The sequence below is a fragment of the Ailuropoda melanoleuca genome, chromosome 18 (genome assembly GCF_002007445.2).
Source record: "Ailuropoda melanoleuca isolate Jingjing chromosome 18, ASM200744v2, whole genome shotgun sequence".
Lineage (NCBI taxonomy): Eukaryota > Metazoa > Chordata > Mammalia > Carnivora > Ursidae > Ailuropoda > Ailuropoda melanoleuca.
Window position 1 is genome coordinate 25,329,569 of NC_048235.1, and position 17,237 is coordinate 25,346,805.

General features: G+C 39.7%; 1 protein-coding gene across 7 annotated transcripts in view; it reads left to right on the forward strand.

Moving 5' to 3' along the window:
* Nucleotides 1–17,237, forward strand: part of RBPMS (RNA binding protein, mRNA processing factor) — a 172,921-nt gene that overhangs the window by 77,649 nt on the left and 78,035 nt on the right. The gene's annotated exons all lie outside the window — the stretch shown is intronic.

Sequence of the window (17,237 nt, forward strand, 5' to 3'; positions counted from 1 at the left end):
TATTTTTTTATTTTTAAAGATTTTATTTATTCATTTGAGAGAGAGAGAGAGTCAGCCAGCAAGAGAGGAAACACAGGCAGGGGGAGTGGGAGAGGAAGAAGCAGGCTTCCGCGGGGAAGCCTGATGTGGGGCTCGATCCCAGAACACCGGGATCACTCCCTGAGCCAAAGGCAGACGCTTAACAACTGAGCCACCCAGGCACCCCTGCCAGCTTCATTTTAGAAAGTGTTTATCCCCTTTAGTGTGCTGAAAACCAAAACAATTTAAGGGGAACCAAGCTGTGAGAAGGTGAAAGGAAGCAGAATTGCGTTCCAGATGCAGAGGGCTGATCCTGAGGTGAAGAGTCCTAGTGAAAAGCCTGGCTCCTTCCTGCTTCAGGCATTTGGCCTAAGTGGCCATGAATAAGGGTTGATGAAAGCAGCCAAAAAGGGTTAGGGTGCTTCTTAAAAGGCAAGTGGCCACTTGACTGGTTGCGATCTGAGTGTCGTGGTGTAGGCCCTTATGTTGCTATGGAACCTACAGGTGCCCCTCCCAGCCGCCCCTTTTGAGCCCCTGGATGCTAAGGCAGACCGTGCTGAGGAGGGCTGTAGGAGAGACCTGGTAGCCTGGAGACTTGGAGGCCCAAGGGGAAGGGCCTCCAGAGGAGTCCGTTTACTCAACATAGTGGTGTCATTGGGACACAATCTTGAAAGGTTTTTAGCCTTTGAAAAAAAAATGTACACACTCTCAGAAGAAATGGTTTGCTTCTTAGTGTTGGTTTTTCATGAACAACTTTGGAATCCGGGAGCTCCGAAGAGCTCGGGATTTTCCTGGATTTGGGTAAATAACCTCCTGGTCAGAAAAACTGCTTCCTTACCCTGTTTGTCTTCTAGAGAACAAAATGTGATATAAATCAATTATTTATTGTGTACTAATGGTGCACACTGAAGCACAGTGTATGATTGACTATTTTGATATAGAAATTGTTTTGATTTTATCATTACATAGGTAGGGCCAGAATTTTCTCAGTATAACCAAATTTTAAGCTTCTCAATAAAACTAGGCTTCTATTTAGATAGTGGTTTTCTTTCATTCTTACCAGGTTGCATGTTTCTAGCTGCAGAACTGTTCCAGGTCCTTCAGAGTTGAGTTAGGTGAAGTTTTCACCATGCTCTTTTTCATTGTTCTTCTAAAGGAAATAACAGCAGTTGAAGCTTGTTTACAGAATGGGCTCTTTGCGGCCTGCCTTGACTGATGAACACTAGGCTTTTATCTGGCGAAGGCAACTTTCCCTGATGGGCTAGAGTTTGTGCTTTTATTTTTTATTTTTTTAAGATTTTTTAAAATTTATTTGAGAGCTAAAGAGAGCATGAGGTGGGGAAGGGGGGGCTGGTCAGAGGGAGAAGCACACTCCCTGCTGAGCTGGGAGCCCTATGCAGGAGTCGATCCTGGGATTCCAGGATCATGACCTGAGCTGAAGGCAGACGCTTAACCGACTGAGCCACCCAGGCGCCCCTGTGTTTTTGTTTTATAGAAGTTTGTTTTTAAACTGCTTAAATGGTCAAAGTCATAAACAGTGTTTCCTTGCCTCAGTAAGCAGGGGTACAGCGAACAATTTCACTTTTTATTGGTGCCCAAGGGTTATATCCGTACTAGCAATCAGGTTTTGAGCCCAACTGTACCATAGTGGTAGAGATGTTTAAGTCCGTCCCTAGGCCAACTGGCCCCGTATTAGTGTGCTTCGTGTCCTGACATCTGGTTTTAGGTTCGGCTCTTCCTTCTTTTTCACTGGCAGGGAGCCTTCCTTTAGCAGCATCTTCTCCCTTTTCATTAATGTTCTCTTGTTGCTCATGTATTAATAACTTGGGAAGAACTCCAAGCGAAACTGTTCAAATTCTGTTCTGTGGATCTCAGGGTAACCCTTAATGTTTGTGAATTATTGAACCTGAGCTTTCTTCTGCTCAGAGGCTGACTCGTGAGTGCAGAGCATTTATTGAGCTCATGGTTGATTTTTTTTCTTGACATTTTTAACTTTTATATAGAAGGCCTTGTAACTTTAGAAACCACCCTATTGTTCTGGGAATGGAGACCTTGAAAGGATGGATGGCTCAGTCAGGAAGCATAGGTTTAAAGCTACAACTAGAAGTAAGCCTTTTGCATCTTAGTCCTGTCTCCTTTTCCAACATCTTGCTGCTTGCTTGGTCCACGGAATGTTGCTGCATTTTTCCTGGTGGCAGTGACAGACTATTTAATTCATATCGTCCAGGACGAATGGCCATGATGTAGTCTGGCATATGTGACAATGGAGCAGGATTTCTTTTCTCTACAGAGAAAATGGGCCCGTTCGGGATAATGTACTTAATCTTGAAGCTGACAGATTTTCTCTCTATGACCCAACATATTACGTTCTCTTCAGGGTCTCATCTTTCTAATTGGTGAATTAAAAACATATGATGCTCACAGGCATTACAAAATTTTCTCTTCTCATGTCATTTGTTCAGGCTTCTTTTTAAAAGCTTTTCCTCACATTCCTTTGGGGAAAAGTTCCATGTTGTAATGTTTTGTTTTATTCCACTCTTGAGAAACTAAAACCTCAGTCCATTAAGTACCTCCATATAGAATAGTTCAGTGTCATGAACCACTTCTTCCTGCCTCTTGTTATTTCTTGGTCTTGGTTACTGTCTGGTTCAGTTATTAGTATTAATAATTAGCCTTTTCCCAAATAATTGATTTTTTTAAATCTTATTTTCTTCCATCTTTGGATTATGCATCAGTTTGATAATTTTATGGAAAAACATGCTCAGATTGAATTAAGTGGTAACATTGAACTTTTATCAGGAGATTACTCAAATCTTCTAAAGTAAATACAATATATTTTGTTTGTACAGCAAAAGCTCCCAAATTAAGCTAAAAATAACCTAAACCCAGACTTCCCTTCAGGTTATCTATGGTCTCATTAATCCACAGGATTAGAAACTCCATCCATTCTTTAACCTGACAACAAAATATCTGACCTACCCTTCACCCTTCATACACATTTGTAATTTCCATACTGGCAGCTTTCTATTTTCCACGCGTATGGAAGGGGGTGTTAATAATCCAAAGTATCCAATTATTTTTAGGATTTGCTTATAATTTTGGAATGTAAATCAAATATGGTGAGTGATATTGAAAGTTAGCCTGGTTTAGTATAAATTTGTGGAAATTTTGAAAAGAAACACAGGAAATTGAGTAGGTATAAGGGTAAAGACCCTGAGCAGAAGTGAGAATAAGCCATCCCTGGCTTCCTATTAACTGTGAAGACCCCAATATTGCCACTGTTGGCTAGATAAAATCTTGTTTTAATAAAAGCGATTTGTAGTTAATACTTCAGATCAACAGGCTTGTCGTTGTCCTTGCTTGTGTAAGTTTCCATAGCAGGTGTTGTCCTACACTGGTGTTTGGGAATCATGCGTCTAAAGTACAGTTGACCCTTTAACGTCACAAGGATCAAGGGTGCTAACCACTTCGTGAGTAAAAACAAAACAGCAAAACACACACAAACACACACACACAAACTTTTTGATTCCCCCAAAACTTAATAGCCTACTATTGACCAGAAGCTTTTATTGATAACATAGTCAACACATATTTTATGTGATATATAGATAGATAGATATAGTATATTGTATTTTTACAATTAAGCTAGAGAGAACAAATATTACAATCGCAAGAAAAAATACATTTACAGTACTATACTGTATTTATAAAAACAAATCTGCAAGTAAGTTGGCCCAATAGTTCAAACCCATGTTGTTCAAGTGTCAGCTGTACTTTGAAAGGTTGTGTGTGGGCTCTGGAGTACATGTGCCATTTTGTTTGTGATCCCTCTTCCCCTAATTTTAAATAGTTGTTATTGGGCTAGGTTTTATCATAGACTCTATTGTAAATTATTATATCAGAATTAGAGAAGTCTGATGTAATCAAACAATGTACATCACTGTAAGTTGCCTTCACAACTAAACATTGGGTGAGCACAGTAATTTGCTTTACTCTCATATTACACTATTTGATGTAAATGATCTCCAATTATTGCAACCCCTAGTCTGTTGGATTCTTTTTAAAAGTTTGAGTTACAACTCACGTGGCATATAACCCATTTAAAGTGTGCAATTCAGTGGTTTTTGGTATATTATTTTTAAATGATATATTTTTTAAATTGCCATTTTAATGATTAAGTGCACAATTCATTGGCATGAATTACATTCACCATGTTGTTGTGCAACCTTCACCACCGTATTTCCAAAAGTTTTTCATCATCCCAAACAAACTCAGTAACCATTAATCAGTACTTCCAATTTCTCCTTTATTTTAGCCTCTGGTAACCTCTAATCTATTTTCAATCTGTTGATTCACCTATTCTGGATACTGAAATATTTGTCATTTTGTGTCTGACTTCTTTCCTTAGTGGAATGTTTTCAAGATTCGTCCATGTTGTAGCATGTATCAGAACATCATTCCTTTTTTTGTCTGATAATTCCATTATATGGATCTCCCACCTTTTGTTTATCCATTCATCTGTTGATGGGCACTAGGGTTATTTCCACCTTTTCGCTCTTGTGAATGAAAAAGTCCCTGTTTTCAGTTACTTTAGGTATATACCTAGGAGTGGGATTGCTGAGTCATGCGGTAATTTTATCTTTAGCTTTTTGAGGAACTTCCAGACCTTTCCATAGCAGCTGCACCCTTTTACATTCCCACCAGTAATGTATATAGGGTTCCAAATTCTCCATATCCTCACCAATACTTGTTTTGTTTTTTTAAATTTTGATCATCCTAGTAGGTATGAAGTGATCATTGGGTTCTTGATACTTTTTGACGGATTGCAATAGATTTGGGTTCTTTTGGACTCTCAAATGACTTAAAATGTTTCTTTTAACGGGGATTAACATTTTTTTGATGGCAATTCTAATTAAAAGAACTGTGTTACCATTAAATTGTTTAGTTTACCTAATAATGAAGTAAGGGTGGGGGAAAAGCCAACCATTGGGTGATTCATTTAATAAGGTAAGACTTAGGCTTTATATTTTATGTGCAACATGCAAGACATGAAGGAAAGGTATATCCTCAAGGTCTAAAAAGACTTTGGAATAGAGATTGAAAGGCAGTTTGGTTTTGAAGAGGAAAATGTGGCCGTCCTGCAGACTTTGAATGCAAAGAAGCCTTAAGAAGTGGAAAATGAAGAGAAATTGAGGACATGTCTATTAAATTCTTTATGATTGAGGAAATTTATCAGTTCAGTAGCATGTATGATAAAGAATTTTTAGAAAAATTTTCAGTTTGTAAGGAAGCATGTTGAAAAGGTTCTTCATAGCTCACGTGTTAAAAATAGCTGATCTAATCAGGGAAACTTTGGCTTTTCCGTCCCCATAAATTCCTGGCATTAAAGTAAACACTATGGTTATTTATATCACAATGATTCCAGCCTTGTGCATAATTTCAGTTTTGTTGAATGGCCTGAGCTCTCCCAAATACCAAATTACTAACCAGTATGGTATAATTAATTTCTTAGTTCTATACCAGGTTTCTCATCACAGGTAGGGGTATTATCCACTTCCAAAGGTGTTAAAAGGAAATCACCAAGCGAAATCACTTGCAAATGTTCTAGATGTGAACCTCTACCCCGAGTATACTTTCTTAGTGAAAAGATGTGGCCGTAAAGTACTGGTACAAACTCTCTGAGTACAGAGGGACAGCAGGGCAGTCAAGATCGGCAGTGACCGCACAAAGACATTCTGGCTTTGGTTTGACAGAAGTCTGGATAGCAGTCTCTGTTTCCTGTATCACAGGTTTTCCTGACAGGTTGTGCAAGTTAGGACTTTTGATCTTAATATTTGCACAGCTTGTGAGTTAGGTGAATTATTTCCACCAAACAAAAGTTTTCACCAACACAAGCATCCAGATGGCCTGTTTCAGCTCCCCCTCACCAGGCACTATGTCAATATGTTTCTTATCAGTTTTAAAATTTTCTCCCTAAATTTCTCTTCGCCTATTGCTCAATGTGGTTGAAGAGCCCCAATTAGTGTGATCCCAGCTGGGACTTTTGGATGGGAAATATGCAAGGCTGCCAGATGAGATCATGAGTCCGATCGAATGTTTATCTGTTAAATCTGTTTATAACTGCTTACTCTTGACTTGCAGAGTTCTAAGGCAGCCATTTGACGTCACTGGGCTGGGGTCTATGCCGGTGCCAGTCAGTATAGAACTGCTATGATGCAGGGTTATTGGACTCTTCTTTTTCTCAATGACTACATGCTTGGGGCCTGACAAACCGCTCAATCCAGCTAGCCCCCTCGATGAAATTTGAAATAGGCTTCCACAAAAGTTACACCACCAAAAGTGACTCATAACCCAAATACAGTGTAAAAAAAATAAAAATAGTAAATGCCCAGTGCGTGATTGTTTAATAAGTTCTAGAATCTGTCAGATCATTTTTCTGTGCTTTTCTTTATGATGTTCCTGCATTTTTGGATGGTTCTATAACCTCCCTAGGGTAGTACAGCGCATAATTTAAAAGTTCTGGAAAAAAAAAACTAATGAAGATGAATGAGAAGAATTTGTTAAATTTCTAGTCTTTGCTTGAAGAAAAGTAGGTTAGTTATTTTTAAAGATTTTATTTATTTGAGAGAGAGAGAGAGATACAGAGACAGATGGTGAGAGAATATGAGCAGGGTGGAGAGGGAGAAGCAGGCTCCCAGCTGAGCAGGGAGCCCAATGTGGGGCTTGATCCCAGGACTCTGAGATCATGACCTGAGCCTAAGGCAGGTGCTTCGCTGACTGAGCCAGCCAGGCACCCCAAAAAGTAGGTTATTTAAATCTAAGCATTCACATAAGAAACTGAAAAACACAATGCTACTGAAAGAAATCCTGAGGAAATTTAAAGCAAGAAAAGTAGCCAGAAATGTTAGCATCATCCTTTCCCCAAGAAAACAAGCAGAAAGAGCCACAGATTCTCACAAATAACGTGGTTTACTCTAATGATAAGTATATGTGGAAATCTCAAGTTCATCAGATATTACATGGCTATGGGAAACAGCCCTCAGACTTTGCATTGAGGCTTTTTTTGAGGATCTAACTTATTTGAACTTAAACTCCCTTTTAAAAATGCTGTCTTGTATTGACCTTGACCTTTCTCCATGGTTCTTCAGGTGTTTCAGAAATGCTGAGAATCTATTTGCCTCTATTGTAAATGTAAGTAGAAAATATAGTTAGTGTTTGTGGAACACAAAGTGCAAAGAATGAGCTATTTGCTAGGACTCTTTTTGCGAAAGGAGCCAGGCCAGTTTTAGAATGAAAGCTCTCTAGGCCATTCACATTGCTGATTGTCCTGCAGTGCTGCACATGTTGGCCCCTTAAATCACTCTTTATTGTAAAATCACTTTTATCTTTTTTAGTGAATGATCATACCATCCTAATGACTAGGGGTTACAGCGCTCCCTTTTACACTGGCTTTGTGTTTCTGATAATAATCGACACAGATCTTAACTTTTGGTCCACAAAGCTTTTGTCTTATTCTGTAACTGGAATGCTTTAGAAGGTTTTAAAGACTTGGGGAGTGGGAATGGGACTTGACCCCCTTAAAATGGAATAGGGTGTTTTGATAAGACCTTTGTCAATGATTGTGTTATTTCCTTACAGGTACAAATACTATGAGGTGTTTTCTTTCTTTATAATTAGGGGAAACTTTTCATGCCATTTTTAGTGGATATGTAATATTTATTACATAGATTTTTTTTAAATTACAGAACCACAATCATCAAGGATTTTTATTTTTTTTTATTTTTTTTTATTTTTTAAAGATTTTATTTATTTATTCGACAGAGATAGAGACAGCCAGTGAGAGAGGGAACACAAGCAGGGGGAGTGGGAGAGGAAGAAGCAGGCTCATAGCAGAGGAGCCTGATGTGGGGCTCGATCCCATAACGCCGGGATCACGCCCTGAGCCGAAGGCAGACGCTTTAACCGCTGTGCCACCCAGGCGCCCCCATCAAGGATTTTTATATACATAAAAATAAGGAGAGAAGAAATAGAGTAAATCCTTCTGAAATATGAAGAAATACATATCTGCATTGTAAATATGGGACTAGGAATAAGAACAGGTTTTGGTGGGTTTTTTTCTTTGAGAGGGAGAGAGAGCACACACACGCTTCCACATAAGCAGCAGGATCACAGGGAGAGAGAGAGAATCTTAAACAGGCTCCATGCCCAGCATAGAGCCCAATGGCAGCGGGGGGGGGGGGGNTGGCGGGGGGGGGGGGGGCAGCTCCATCTCACAACCTGAGATCATGACCTGAAACCAAGAGTCGGACGCTTAACCTGCTGAGCCACCCAAGTGCCCCAGAAATAAAACAGTTCTAATGAATGTGATTATACTGACTAATCTAAAATCTTAAATACTGTCTAAAAAGGCTAATATTTATTAAAAAATCAAAGTACATTTTTAGGGCTAAAATTTCTAAAAATATAAGTTTCAATAGAGAATTGAAAAATTAAGTGGTACCTTGGGTAACCTGGACTTCGAATTAAAGGTTCTAGGTTTTTTGGGGTTTTTTCCTAGCCATTGTGGGGCAAGTTAATTTTAAAGATTAATGTTTTAAAATTAAAAGATCTGAATAATACCCCTAGAGAATGCAGTTGGGTAGAAAATTCCTACTATAAACTGGTAACCAGTTGTTCTCTTGTATTTTGAATGACTTTAATCTATTTTGTCCTTTGCCTTACATAAGACATCACTCAAAAGTAAGTGGATGAATAAATACACAGAACTTAGAAAGTAAATTTGGAAACGTATTATGGGAAATGAAAATAAATTTAAATGGAATGGAATTCACTTCTTGTTCTCAAGCAGAAGGTTAGTTTATAATAAAGAAGTAAAAACAAAGTATGAAAAAGTGTTTCTATACTTTAAAAAATAGGAATAAAAATATTACAGTATCGTTTTCATAGAATTTTAGTATTCCTATAGAAGGCCCATGTAATATGCAAATGGACATTAAACAGAAGGCAGAAAAAAATATTTAAGGTTCCAGGTTATGGATACACCTCAATGAAAGAAGCAAATAAGATTATAAAAGAGAATCCAGCTGTTTACACATCTTAGAATGCTGAATAAATGAATGACAAAACTAATGGAGGTTTTTAGGTTTAGAAAGGTCCTAGTAACTATGGTAGGAAGGTGTTGACTTCTCCAACAGTTTACCATGTCATCTTCGTTTATCTGTAGGCATGTTCAGCAAATTCTAAAAACGTCCTTAAAACAATCTTAAAAATGAAATTCAGTAATATTAAATGTGCACTGTGTATTTGATATATTAAGGTAGTTCTGTTTGTGCAGAACATTGTTACTGTGTTGGTACCTGTTGAAAGGTAACTAAATCTGTAAGTTGAGGCTAAGAGAAAACAGGAAGTTTCTTCTTGGTAACCAGTTATCATGTCTGGAGGGCTTTCTAGTCAAAGACAGTGTAATAATAAAGGTGTCAGTCAAGCTGACCTGGTTCAAATCCAGTTTCTGCCACTTACTGATTCAAGACCCTTCTCTGGACCGTAAGTTTCTTCCCATTAATATTTTGATAATACCCATCTCAAAGAGCATAAGGCTCAAAGTAAATGAGATACGTTTTAAAGCCGCTGGCCACTCAGTAGCAGAAATTTTGGTAATTAGCATGATGATCTTCACAACGGACTGGTTCCTATTCCTTAACCCACTTTGCTACGGTCTGATTTTAAAGTAACGTCTGTGGAATTCCAAATTCCACTGGGTTCAGAGTACTTCCAAACATTGATTTATATTGTAATGCAATTAATGGTAAACTGATTCATTAGTCCTTTCTTGGAGCTTTTTTGGGAAACAAAGTTGCAGTGTTGTCCTTAATATTTTCAAGACTTCAAAATATAGTGAGCCCAACAAACAGCCCCTCCTCTCCCTTTTATTCTATCAAACTAATCATGCACATTTCTTTGTCCATTTCAGGTTCCAGTCGAATCTGTTTAAAACCAAAGACCCCACATCCACTCCCATCCATTCCACATAAAGCATTTTATTTAGCAGCCAGTGAGACTCCTTAGTTAATTGTTGAACAAGCCTTTTTGGACGGGGAAGTTGAGCCTCAGTCCTGTCAGGTCACCAGTGAGTGGCCTTGAGGCGATGCAGCAGAATGGAGGCAGAGTGCTGATCTAAGTTGCTCAGAGGGAGGGCCGTTTTGACTCTCAGCTCTCTGTGCAGCACAGGAAGTACTTTGCAGTGAACTTCCAAAGTCTGGATTTAACTGTTCACGTTCTTTACAACTAATTTTTGCCTAAGCCCCAAACACTTGGTTGGAAGGAGCTTCATGGAGTTTTTTAAAAACAAGATTACAGAGCAAATGCTACCCTCTTTCTTTATTTCTGTATTTTTACTGTATTCATCAGAGAACAGGTTTTTCCCACCCATGGATTGATTTATCTGTAGTGGTATTAACCAATGACTTTGAGAACCAAATAATTTATTGGTGTGGATGGCACTCTTTTTTTTTTTTTTTTCAAGATTTTGTCAGCCCATGCACAAGCAGGGGGATAGGCAGGCAGAGGGAGAAGCAGGCTCCCCACTGAGCAAGGAGCCCGAAGTGGGACTCAATCCCAGGACCCTGGGATCATGACTTGAGCCAGTCGCAGCTGTTTAACCAACTGAGCCACCCAGCTGTCCCACCCCCCCCCCCTTTTTTGAAGATTTTATTTAGTCATTTTAGAAAGATGGCACTCCTTGTCCTCAGTAAAGTTGAGGATTTAAAGTTGACTTCAAAAATGTTTTTAATATTTATTTTAAAATAAATATTCCTTTTTAAAGAATTGCCATTGTCCTGTTGTGCCCCCTACGGATCAGTAACAAGCTTGTATGCATCTTTACTTCCTTTTGATATTTGGATTTAAGATGACCTGAGCTTGGTTTTGCGTGGGTCATGTGGGTTATGCATATACCGTGGAGGAGACTCCCCTGGTTCCTGTTGAGGGGAGGGGTGGTCATGGCTCAAAAACTGAAAAGCAGAAACAGGGCTGTGAAAAGACACTTGGAGACCCATTGTGGGCTACTGTGTCTGATCTTTCGGTGGAAGTCTCCCCACAATGGTTTTGGGAGGTTGAGGCACCTGTCTTTTTTCAGTTGTAGAGTTTGTTAATATCAGCACTTGTTTTTCTCTCCTCCCTTCATTCTGCATCAGCCACTAGTAAAGGCTCAAAGTAAACTTTGCAGAACTATCCTTAGAGGAGTACAGAAAGTTAAGATGTACCTCATATGATCCCACAAGCACTTGAGGTGAACCTAAGAGAGTGTTATTTTCTTAGTCTGCCTACCTTACAAGTTGGACTTACTCTTCATATGCTTTTCTACATAGACCTAGAATACTTGGTTTTTATCATCTAAGAGTCCTTATATTGCACAGCATTCATCATCTAATGTATCTCAGAGTTCATAAGCTATTTTCATACAAACCCACACACCTCTCTTGTCTTATTTTGCCTGGCATGTGCCTAATATGTGTTAGATACAGAGGCGGGTTGGTCTCCTTTTCAATAATTCGAAGATTAGTTTGTAATTAGTATGATTAGTCTTTTCCTTGAAAATCTGACACCGTCCTTGAAACTAGTATCAGTACCAATAGCCCTTTTTTCTTAAAGGACCCATATGGTCATCTATTAATGATATATTGGAAATGTACTTAGTAAATATTTAAAAACTCCTCCCTTCCCAGTTTAATCCTGGGTGTTTTGTACTTGGCACAAGCTGTAGGAGCACATATGCGACCTTTATGAAAGTGATTCTCCTAATTAATCCTCATTAGGGATTTAATCTTTTTGTAGTTAGACTAAATTTGCCCATAAACACTCCTGCTTTCTCATCAGATATACCATGTGACCAAAGAAGCTTATTTTCTAAATGGACCTGGTTAATAATATAAACTATGGGTAAGAATAAGGTTGTGATTTCTTCTCTTTTATTGGTTTTTTTCCCTTCGTGGCAAAGGCACTGATTTAAGCCCATGATCTGGGCTTTACAGAGATAAACCCTAGAACCTAGAAATCACGCTGACACAGTACGTTTTATCACTCAAAAATTTTTGGGAGGACAGTCATAAGGCTCTGGACAAGTACAGGGAGGTACTTGGTTGAGGCAGAACCTCTTTATTTCCCGAATAAGTGAAGCTAGCCATTAACATTCTGAGCATTCGGGGGTGTCCATGGAAGCAACAAACATCAGACTAGATTGTCACAGGCCACCATTCAGTGGATGTGGACCGTCACGAGCTTGTTTTGATACCACTTGAAGATCTTGTTAGTGTCAAAAACTTAACTAAATGAAGATATTGTCTAGGATCTGCCTCCTTTTAAGCTTTCCTTGGTCATGCCATTTGTTTGAGTGCCATCATTGGCAGGACCAAAAGGTAAAAGATGGTCACATGGGGGGGATGTCTGTGGGTATAGTTGTCCCAACAGTGCAGACGGGAGAGGAGGTGGCAGTAGGACTACACAGTGAACAGGACTGCTGGCAGTACCAGCCCCATCTGGTGTGTTGAAGAGTCTAAGAAATGCCTTTGTCCCTACCAGAACAGTTGACCTCCATTTACCTTCAAAATCCTTGGAGTTAAAATGTTAACGTCAGGATTCCTGAATGAAAGAATACCATCTGCACTCTAGCCTATGTTTCTTTCCACGTAATATTACCCATTTCAAAACGTCACTGTAAAATACTGCTTTAATGGGTAACTGACCATCCTTTTCCTTAACGTTGTGAGGGCCCCGGTCTCTTTCGATCATCCTTTTTAGGACAGTTTGAGAACATAGTGGCAAAAGTTCAAACAGTCATGCCCTCGCAACCCTTTGGAAAATAAACTCTGTTTGACTCAGATTCTGTTGACATGTTTAAGATGGAGTTTATAGCTTCTTCAAAGACCCTGTCATGACTTTATATCATCCTATACAAAGCAGATTCTCCTAGGGCACGGTTATGTACACGGGGTGGCTGGCCAACAAAAAGTGTGCTTTAGGAGAAAAGAAATTGAGCTGGGGTGGATGGCCAAGCCAAATGCCGCTCCGGGTACCGCTGAAGTACTTCTAGCTAATTCTCCCAGAGAGTGGCTCTGGTCTCTTCAGTTAGCAGTCAGTCCCCCCAAGAGCTACTCAGTATGTGAACTAACAGAAATGGGCAAGAGGAGGAGGACCTGGCTCCCGGAAGGCGGGGTGGGGGGCGAAGCTGGGAGAAATGAAACCGGGTGGAATAAAAGAATAATTTGAAACTACACAGCACCAGTTCGGACCGCAGCTCAGATAATCCTGCTACTTTCTCCAGCTGTGGGAATCCCACAGTTGAGTCAGAAATCTCCTTCTCTTTTATAAGTGGTAGAAGCACCTTTCCAGAAAAGCCGAAAGAGAAGAAATCCTCAGCAGTCCGTGTTCAGGAGCGGGCTCCTTGGCTGATGAGCACTAGGCCGCAGGGATGTTTGTCATAGGCCAGATATTAACCACTGACACGAACAACTGTTTTCTTAAAAGCAGCTCTGTGAGATACGGACTGTTTTCATTTCTAGTTTATAGCTGAGGAAACTGAGGCACAGAAAGGTCAAACAGCGTTCCTCGGATCAGCGGTGGAGGTAGATTTGAATGCAGGCCGACTCCAAAGCACACACGCCTAACTGTCACAATTTAAGCCTCTTATGTGGGAGGAAGTTCCATCCAAAACTGGTTGTGACCTTGAATTGGGTTGTCTCTTTTGTAACTGTCACTACAACTCTGGCTGGTACTTCCGGAGAACCAGTTGGGTTTTTGGGTTTTTTTTGTGTGTTTGGTGGGTTTTTTTGTTTTTTGTTTTCTTGCCTTCACCAATAAGGGGAAGGGGACCCAGCAGGACCATCTTCTCCTTGTTTCTTTTGTAGTCCTGGATTTAGGGGGGCAGAAATAAGGTTTTGCTCATTTTTTTGTTGGGGTGCATACATTCTCTTTTAACTGCATTGTAGGTTTCACCAGAAGAGTCTGGCTTGATGGTGAGAGGGTATGAATTTGAATGCTGTAATTTGTTGACATGAATGAAAGTGAAGCCAAGGATAAAAACTATATTCCAGGAAGTGGCCCAGTCACTAGGAAATACTATCAAAGCACTTTTATTCCAGACCCAGGTTGGCTGGTGGAGGATGATAATGGGTTTCTCTACTGTGGCCAAGATGATTCTATTAGAACACTGAGAACTGAGCTTGTCACAGAATGTTATCAGAGGAGAAATTACATAGGCTAAAAATGGAGGATACACCTTTGGAAACCTTCCAGGCTGGGTGTGGATGCGTAGTCCTTTGTCGCTAAAATTTTGCAAGCAGGTTAGTTTCATTGTGTTTCATGGAACTTGTGGTTTAGAAACAAAATTAGACAGATTTTTGTTATTCAAGGGATTAAAAACAAGGACACGTGACCTCTAAAAACCTAACATTCCCTTGGAAGAGTATTCTGTTAGGCAGTGGAGCAAGGAATTATACATGGGTGCATAGCTTGATTTCAGTCCAAGGGCCACATCTACCTACAGAGAGCCCTTAGAAAGGGTGGAAAGGGGTCTCTTCAAATATAACCGAGATACATTACCAATAGAGAGGGACACATTCTTTTCAAATGACCATTTAGGCAAGGAGGATAATGAGTAGTAAATCAGAGGATTCTAAGGTAAATCTAGAGCAAGGATTTTGAGATAGTTGGATCAAGAGAAAGAACAAGGCATAATTGCTTTGATAGTTTCTCAGTGGGCAGTGGCCCAGCAGCACGGGCTGTTGTGTTAACAATCTTGATGTTTCTACAAAGCAGTGTCCTTATTTCGGGAAAGTATGAAATATGGTTTACATGTGACAACTTCTCCTCACTTGTTCATTCCTTGTCAGATCCCACGTCTACCTAAATTTCAACACAGTGGAAACTGAACAACAACCTCCATTATTTTCAGAAGATAGTCTTTGTCAGATGAAGAGCTTCCCAGAACTGTAATATACACGCACATGCCATCATGGGAATCAAAAAAATTAAATTCTGGGTTCTCCCAGTCAATTGTGAATTTAGGTGGATTACTTTTTTGGATCTTAATATCTCCGTCTGTATTGGGGAAGTTACTGGCCTTCTGGGCGAGACCGTATTACTACTCCAGCACACTGCCCTTGTAGCAGGACTCCATCCTTGCCTCCTGCCCACTGAGCGCCAGTATGATTTCAAGTCTTGTTTTGTTGTTGTTGTTTTTAAAGATTTTATTTATTTATTTGACAGAGAGACAGCCAGTGAGAGAGGGAACACAAGCAGGGGGAGTGGGAGAGGAAGAAGCAGGCTCCCAGCGGAGGAGCCTGATGTGGGGCTCGATCCCAGAACCCCAGGATCACGCCCTGAGCCAAAGGCAGACGCTTAATGACTGAGCCACCCAGGCGCCCCTGATCTCAAGTCTTGTAACAGCCCCCAAACACCCTCACACATTTCCAGATATCCTTAAGGAGTTGGCAGGGGTGGGGAACAGGGCCAGTGAGGAATACTACCCGTGATTAAAAACTACTAGGTTAGGTGGTCCCAAAAATTAAGTCCTAAGATTTTGTGAATTTCGTGCTTTATGTAGATCGCCCTCTACAACTTAGCAACTTACTGTCAGAGAACCTGACCCAGACCTCTACCCAGCAACCTGTGATCTTTACTCAGATAATTTGAGTGGTTCTTTTTTTTCCCCCACATTTTATAAATGGTATGGAAAACTTTAACACTTTATAAATGGTAGAAGATTTTTACTCATTTGTTTTCAGAAATGGTACATTGGAAGAAATTTTTGAAATTGCAGTATTGATTCCCCTCCCCCCCCCACCCCTATTTCCTTCTTTCAGTCATCTTTTCTGTTTATAGCATGCAGCTCTTCCTTCAACTTCCCTCTACACTTTGTTTCTGGGCCTCATCTCTACCAGAACAGATTACCCAGATGCATGTTTCTTTTTGGCTTGAGTCATTTTAAGGTTCCAGCTAAATGCAACAATTGTTTTCAGACTCCTAGGGAATCTTTTGCATATACCTTGCCTAGAGTCTGTTTCTAATCTGAATATTTTATGCTGCCTGTGAAAGAGAAAGCTGACAATTCTCAGAAAGCTGTTAATAAATCTTGGTCCCCCCAGACTTCAGAATATCTCTAAAGTATGTATTTACCTCCTAGTTTCTGATGGGAACGACATGTCTATCAATTTTCAGAAAACCGTTTGTGTTTCCAACTTTTGTTTTTAACTTCTAGAAGGTAAAAGTTAATTCTTTCAAGTTCATTTTTTAGATGTTGAAAGATTCGTGGTCCCCAGGTTATTTCCTTTCCTGTAGCCAAAGTGCTCTTTGAAAATAGGAGGCCTGTATTCTTAGCCCTCTTTATAAAATGTTTTAAAATATAACAACATAGAGAAATGTGAATCAAAACCACAATGAGATACCACTTCATACCTATTAGGATGGCTAAGATAAGGCAGTAACAAGTGTGGGTGAGGAGGTGAAAAAATTGTGATACTCATACATTGGTAGAGCGATTGAAATAGTATAGCCACTTTGGAAAACAGTTCTACAGTTCTTCAAAAAAGTTAACAAAGGAGTTCAGCAATTCCACTCCTAGAGAGTTGTGTCCACACAAAAACTTGTACACAAGTGTTCATGGCAGCCCCCCCAAAACTGGAAACCATCCAGTGTCCATGACCTGATGAGAGGATAAAAATGTGATACATTGGTACGGTGGATTATTCGGCAATAAAGAACAGTGACGTTCTCCTATGTGGTATAGTATGGATGAACTTTAAAAACGTTTTTCTGGGTGAAAGAAGCCAGTCACGAAGGAGCACGCATTATATGATTCCATTTATAGGAAGTACCCAGAATAAATAGGCACAGAGACTGGAAGCAGATTTTTGGTTGGAGCGGTGAGTTGAAGAGGGGAGAGAGTAGGGAATGAGAGGCTGCTAATGAGTGCAAAGTTTCTTTTGAGGGCTGTGAAAGTGTGCTAGCTCTATGGGGTGATGGGTGTACAACTCAGTGACTACATGAAAACTCACTGAATTGTGCACAAGAGGGTGAATTTTAGGATATGTAAATTGTATTTCATAAAGTTATTAAAATAGCATATGGTATTCTAGCAACTTTGAGAACATTTAATTTTTAGGTAAATCGTACTATGACTGGAAATCTTTGGAGTACAACATATAGGTAATAAGAATCATTCTTTC